The 7,500-nt window shown below is 46.5% G+C and overlaps 1 pseudogene; it reads left to right on the top strand.

Annotated features, from left to right (window-relative positions):
• Nucleotides 1-1,930, top strand: part of LOC124771747 — a 3,009-nt pseudogene extending 1,079 nt beyond the window's left edge.
• The last annotated feature ends 5,570 nt before the right edge of the window (nt 1,931-7,500 follow it).

Raw genomic sequence — 7,500 nt, 5'->3', positions numbered from 1 at the left:
GGCGTCTCGTCCTCATTGCGAGGTGAGGCGCACCTAGAGCGTACACGTTGGGACCCGAAAGATGGTGAACTATGCCTGGCCAGGACGAAGTCAGGGGAAACCCTGATGGAGGTCCGTAGCGATTCTGACGTGCAAATCGATCGTCGGAGCTGGGTATAGGGGCGAAAGACTAATCGAACCATCTAGTAGCTGGTTCCCTCCGAAGTTTCCCTCAGGATAGCTGGTGCTCGTACGAGTCTCATCCGGTAAAGCGAATGATTAGAGGCCTTGGGGCCGAAACGACCTCAACCTATTCTCAAACTTTAAATGGGTGAGATCTCCGGCTTGCTTGATATGCTGAAGCCGCGAGCAAACGACTCGGATCGGAGTGCCAAGTGGGCCACTTTTGGTAAGCAGAACTGGCGCTGTGGGATGAACCAAACGCCGAGTTAAGGCGCCCGAATCGACGCTCATGGGAAACCATGAAAGGCGTTGGTTGCTTAAGACAGCAGGACGGTGGCCATGGAAGTCGGAATCCGCTAAGGAGTGTGTAACAACTCACCTGCCGAAGCAACTAGCCCTGAAAATGGATGGCGCTGAAGCGTCGTGCCTATACTCGGCCGTCAGTCTGGCAGTCATGGCCGGTCCTTGCGGCCGGCCGCGAAGCCCTGACGAGTAGGAGGGTCGCGGCGGTGGGCGCAGAAGGGTCTGGGCGTGAGCCTGCCTGGAGCCGCCGTCGGTGCAGATCTTGGTGGTAGTAGCAAATACTCCAGCGAGGCCCTGGAGGGCTGACGCGGAGAAGGGTTTCGTGTGAACAGCCGTTGCACACGAGTCAGTCGATCCTAAGCCCTAGGAGAAATCCGATGTTGATGGGGGCCGTCATAGCATGATGCGCTTTGTGCTGGCCCCCGTTGGGCGAAAGGGAATCCGGTTCCTATTCCGGAACCCGGCAGCGGAACCGATACAAGTCGGGCCCCTCTTTTAGAGATGCTCGTCGGGGTAACCCAAAAGGACCCGGAGACGCCGTCGGGAGATCGGGGAAGAGTTTTCTTTTCTGCATGAGCGTTCGAGTTCCCTGGAATCCTCTAGCAGGGAGATAGGGTTTGGAACGCGAAGAGCACCGCAGTTGCGGCGGTGTCCCGATCTTCCCCTCGGACCTTGAAAATCCGGGAGAGGGCCACGTGGAGGTGTCGCGCCGGTTCGTACCCATATCCGCAGCAGGTCTCCAAGGTGAAGAGCCTCTAGTCGATAGAATAATGTAGGTAAGGGAAGTCGGCAAATTGGATCCGTAACTTCGGGATAAGGATTGGCTCTGAGGATCGGGGCGTGTCGGGCTTGGTCGGGAAGTGGGTCAGCGCTAACGTGCCGGGCCTGGGCGAGGTGAGTGCCGTAGGGGTGCCGGTAAGTGCGGGCGTTTAGCGCGGGCGTGGTCTGCTCTCGCCGTTGGTCGGCCTCGTGCTGGCCGGCGGTGCAGGATGCGCGCGCCTGCGCGGCGTTCGCGCCCCGGTGCTTCAACCTGCGTGCAGGATCCGAGCTCGGTCCCGTGCCTTGGCCTCCCACGGATCTTCCTTGCTGCGAGGCCGCGTCCGCCTTAGCGTGCTCCTCCGGGGGCGCGCGGGTGCGCGGATTCTCTTCGGCCGCCATTCAACGATCAACTCAGAACTGGCACGGACTGGGGGAATCCGACTGTCTAATTAAAACAAAGCATTGCGATGGCCCTAGCGGGTGTTGACGCAATGTGATTTCTGCCCAGTGCTCTGAATGTCAACGTGAAGAAATTCAAGCAAGCGCGGGTAAACGGCGGGAGTAACTATGACTCTCTTAAGGTAGCCAAATGCCTCGTCATCTAATTAGTGACGCGCATGAATGGATTAACGAGATTCCCGCTGTCCCTTCAAGATGGCTGCCGTGATGTGTTGTGTCGATTATGCATTAGGAAAAAATCTGTAGTTTGCGTGTGTATTACTCGCATTTTCGCGGGAGTTCTTCTCGACATCGTCACATTCGAGCTGCGTTTCACGTGGGCGAGTTCGTGTCGGTATTCGAGAACTGTCAAACGTGTGAACTGTGAGTATTGGTTTCACTCTTGATTGTGACTATCTGATTGTGACACTGATTTTGAACATCTTAATCTGTACAGTCCCCCTTCATATAACTCTGATGCAGCGGGTATGTTTCTGCACCTAGAGGCGTAAATCACGTTGTAAGTGATCTAATCTGTGACTAAGTCTGGTCAAATAACTGTATTAATAGTAACTTAACCTTCAAAATTCTCTGTCAGACATGGTTCGATCTGTGTACCACAGGCGTGCATAGTTCGATCTTTGTACCACGTTCGTCGATAGTTTGATCTGTGTACCACAGGCGGTAGGAAGCGACTTTAGTTCGATCTGTGTACCACGAGTCTTTGGGCGGCTGTTTGTTCGATCGTTGTACCACGGACAAGCATAACATCAGCTTGCCACTAAACTCTGAATCCGACTCTATCTCACTCTTGGTGAGAGTGGGCCAGACGTTGGGTAAATAGAGTAGATCGACGCACCCTGCCTCGCTGTTGCGAGATATTGTGTGTGCTCACAGTTTGTCCAATAGACTGTGCTATATGCTAGCATAATGTCATCCTCAGAAGACGAGGAAGGAAATGTGGGGGATGAAAGTTGTGGGGGCACCAAATTAAATAAAGTTGAGGACTATTATACAAACATTTTGGAATTCATAGATGAACACATGACACCTACCAAAAAGATTACAGTAAATGTAATGAGTGAATTGCGGAACAAGCTAGCATTGTGGGCGATGTACCAATGCAAATTGGTTGGTAGGAACGAGGAGCTCGTCAAGCAAAACCAGTGGCTGCGAGAGACACTTGTTGAGAAGAGTGAGGGAATCTCCAAAGAAATCAAGACTATTAAAGACGAGATCCCAAAAGTGGCTGCACCTTCATTTGCTGAAGTTGTAGCAAAACCAAGCAAGTATGTACCCACCACCAAAGCCAAAATAGCATCTGCACAAGCAAAGGCGCCGAATGTACTATTTGTGAAATCAAAAGATGAGAGTGATGCAAAAGTAACAAAGCAGAGGTTTACAAGTGTGATTGACCCAAGGAAAGAGCAAATTAAAATTAAAAGTATGCGTGCCGTGAACAGTGTTCTCATTGTTGAAACTGAATCTCCTGCTGATATCCAAAAGATCTCTACAAATAGTAAAGTCGCTGAAACTTTGAAGTGCGAGCCACCTAGGAAGAAGCGTCCTCTTATCATTATTTACGATGTGCCAAGTGAATTTGGAGAGCAAGAGCTAGTAGAGACAATCTGGCAGCAAAATTTTGCTGACAAGATAAGTAAACAAGAGATCCTTGAAGAAATGCGACCCTGTTTTAAGACTGGCCCTAAAGGAAAGGTGGAGGTAAACCATGTTTTTGTAGTAAGTGCAAGAGTGAGGAAGCTGTTAGTAGAAGCAAAACGAGTGTATGTGGATTTTAGATCACTGTCGGTGAAAGACTATTTTGCCTTCAAATGCTTCAAGTGCCAGAATTTCGGTCACAGAAGTGCAAAATGTACTGCCAAGTCCTTTGTGTGTTCACATTGTGGTGAAGACAACCACCAAAAAACAAATTGTCCGAACTCTAATAAGCCAGCAAAGTGTATTCCATGTTCTACGAGAGGCAAGGTGTGCAATACACCAGGTCCTCAGTGCCCTACCTATCAGCTATATTTGCGCAGATTAATTGAGAGTACAGATTATGGACAGTAATCTATCACCATATAGTGAAGAGTTCATACCAGGCAGAGACTTCAAATGTCAGGAAATTGCACAAATAGCTGATAAGAATATGATACGTAGGAAACATAAGCCACCCTCCACGAGGCTTAGGAATTGGCGTAGGGCAATTGCATGGAGGAACATGCTACGCGAGAACAGGCAACCTCTATATACTTTAGAACTAGCCCACTGCGTGGATGTTAACACATTAGAGGACGAAACGACAGTTACAAGTGAAGATAAGATGTACCTTAAGGACAAGTCAGATCTCGCGTTTGGCAATAGTGAAAATAATGATCAGAATATAGTTGATACCGACAAGTTAGATCTCGCGTTAGGCAATAGTGAAAATAATGATCAGAATATAGTTGATACCGATAAGAACAAAATCACAGACAGTAGTAATTTCCCCCAGGAACAGGGGAAAAATCTTTCTTCATCAATTCAGGACAGCACCATTAGCTCTACCATTGCAGGGAATAAAATGTGTAATGTTGGCCTTGAAAATCATGGAATTCTCTCCAAGATTAGGTCAAAGTTAAAGAGCAAAAGCAAAAAGACTATCGAGCCCTGTCATAAACCCGACATGATCACTATTGGTACTCAGACCGACTTTACAGACAGTGAAGACACACTGAAGCCTACAACAAATGAGGGAAATGACTATAAACAGTCAGATCCTCGATCGATTTATGTTGATCTTGAAGAGAATTACAGACTCTCTAGATTAGAAGATATGAGTGTATTAGTTGTAGCCCTTAGGCACATTGTCAGAATAGGGCATCCAAAAGGGAATACAATCGGCTTTCCATATCCCGGAACTGCCGATAGGCTCTTTTTGCGATGTAATAATCTACCAACTGGGAAGAAAGAATTGGGTGAGATACTTCAGAGGGCATATACCCGACGTAACGAAAAATTTGATCAAGAGGAGCTCTATAAGGAATTTGTGGAGTGTTATGGTAGAACAGTTTATGAGTACGACAAGACAGGTTTCAGATTTTATAATCATGTCAGACAGCCTTAATGAGTAGAAGAAATTTAGGTATAACTGTTGCTCAGATTAATGCTATGCGTAGCACCACCGTAATGACAGAAATATGGAAGGTTGCAGAAGATCGAGGTTTGGATATTATATGTATCCAGGAGCCTTATACTACGAAAGGGAAACTGGTACATTGCCCAATGGGTGCAAGAGTGATCATGAATGGAGAGAACCCAATGGTGGCTGTTGTGGTGCTGAAAAGAGAAGTATCAGTGACAACAATTGCTCAGGTAAATGATGAACACTCTGTTACTGTGGAGCTAACGACAACTGAGGGTGTCTTTCTCATAACTAACCTGTACTTTCAATATGCACATGAGATACAACCCTATCTCGATAAAATGATAAGAGCCAACGAGGTTGGAGGTAACAGATATCACATCTTCACAATAGATGCAAATGCTAAATCAGTACTATGGAACAGTAGAGAAACCGACGAGAGAGGACTTGAACTACAGGATGCTATTGCGGAGCAGAACTTAATAATTGTGAATAAACCCGGGTTTCCACCAACTTATCATAATAGAGCAGGGGCAAAATCTAATATCGACATTACATTGGCAAATGGTATTGTGCTAAATAGGATACAGGCCTGGGAAGTACTGAACAGAGTGACTACAAGTGATCATAATATGATTACCTTTAGCCTTGTAAGCGTAAACAATGTAAACAGGGAGGAGAATTATATAGGGACCTACTTCGACTACAAAAGAGCAGAATGGGAGCGCATGAGGGAGGAGTTTCAACTGCAGGTGCCGGAGGGGAATGGCTTTGACATTGATTCGACAGCAGAAGCAATACAGGTCCATATACAAAACCTTATGAATACCTTCATACCTAAGCGTCCATTCTTTCGCGGCTCGAAAGTGCCATGGAGTTCCACACTAACAGAATTAAAGAGAAATGTTCGTAGGGCACGGCGCGCATATCAGAGGTCTCTCGGTGACAGAGAGAAGCAGAGAAGGTTGCTAATTTATCGGGAAATCAAAGCAGTTTATAAGGAGGAATTAATCAATACGAGAACAAAGCACTGGGAAACCTTCGTTAAAAAGGAGTTTCGAACTAATGTGTGGGGCTTACCATATAAAATCGTGAGTGAGAAGCTTAAGACACCTCTCATCTTGTCGACGCTTCAGAAGGCAGATGGTTCTACTACATCAGGGTGGCGAGATTCGGCGGAGTATTTAATGGAAAGTTTACTCCCAAGTGATGATCCGGCTTCAGATAATGAACACCAGGCACTCTTGAGACAGAAGATGCAAGAAGAGTATCCAGATGAAGGAGTGGTTGTACCATTTGCTCAGGAGGAAGTGAGTCGTGCTATTGACACCATGAAGAAAAATAAATCCCCCGGAATAGACAAGATCACAGCAGAAACGTTACAACAACTGAAAAGTAAAATCGTGCCATATCTAACAGCTCTTTTTAATGAGTGCCTCTTGCAGGGAAGAATACCAAAGGTATGGAAGATCGCTGAGGCAACCATTATCAAAAAAGGGGAAGATAGAGATCCGAAATTCGTGAAGAGTTACCGTCCAATTTGCCTGCTGAACACTATGGGGAAGGTCCAGGAACGGTTGTTGTGCGGACGGCTGAGCGATCACAGGGAGCTCTACGGGCTCAACCAATGTCAGTACGGTTTTCGGGCTGGACGGTCGATAGATGATGCAGTTAATCAAGCATTACACATAACTTCAACTTCGCAGGCGAAGTATGTTGTCGGTGTGACGATTGACATACAGGGTGCTTTCGATAATTTGTTCTGGCCTTCGCTGTTCGCAAGACTGCGAGAGCTAAGAACTCCAAAGTGCTTATACATGTCGATGCTTGATTACTGCAAGGATAGAAGGGTAATATGGAGATCACCAGAACACACAATAACAAGGCACATTAGTAAGGGATGCCCCCAGGGCTCCATTTGTGGCCCTATATTCTGGGATGTTCTGACAGAACCACTCTTGGAAATATTGGAAAATAACGAAAACGTAGCCGGTATAATAGCATATGCAGACGACCTGCTCGTAATCATAACTGGCGATTCTAGAAATTTAATTGAGAATCGAGCAACTACAGTCTTAAAAACTGTAAGCGAGTGGTGTACATACAACAAACTTCAAATAGCGGGTAGTAAAACTAAATACATATTGTTAAAAGGTAAACTATCTGCAGGTAGGGGTCCATCCATAAAATTGCAAGGCACTCCAATTAGCAGGGAGAGTGTTTGTAGATATCTTGGGCTGCACCTTGATGAGGGGCTGAACTTTAGTGCACACATTAAATTGGTGTGCGAGAAGGCATTGAACCTTATGAACAAGATCTGTACGATTGCTACCTCCAATTACAAACTACCCATTAATGTTGTTAGAATTTATCATGAGGCTATTCTAACGTCGATTGTGTCATTTGGGGCAAGTGCCTGGGCACACAAGCTGCGACAGGTGCAACCAGTTAGGCATCTGAGAAGGATGCAACGCAGCGTTCTCATTAGAATGACAGGAGCCTTCAAAACCACGCCAGTGGAGGCACTGTTGGTGATCCTAGATCTATACCCTGTAGACTTACAAATCAGGCGTCGAGGAGCCCTTTACTGGCTGAAGAGGGGCAAAGCTGACAAAGTAGAGGCAATTACAGGTACGAGAATTGAAAACAAATTAGAGCTCAAACACTGGATGGTCAGAGAGTGGCAACAAATCTGGGACAACATTGACACGGGT

This window comes from Schistocerca piceifrons, unplaced genomic scaffold (assembly GCF_021461385.2).
Source record: "Schistocerca piceifrons isolate TAMUIC-IGC-003096 unplaced genomic scaffold, iqSchPice1.1 HiC_scaffold_936, whole genome shotgun sequence".
NCBI lineage: Eukaryota > Metazoa > Arthropoda > Insecta > Orthoptera > Acrididae > Schistocerca > Schistocerca piceifrons.
The sequence above is the reverse complement of the archived record's forward strand: the minus strand, read 5'-3'. Positions and strand labels throughout refer to the sequence as shown.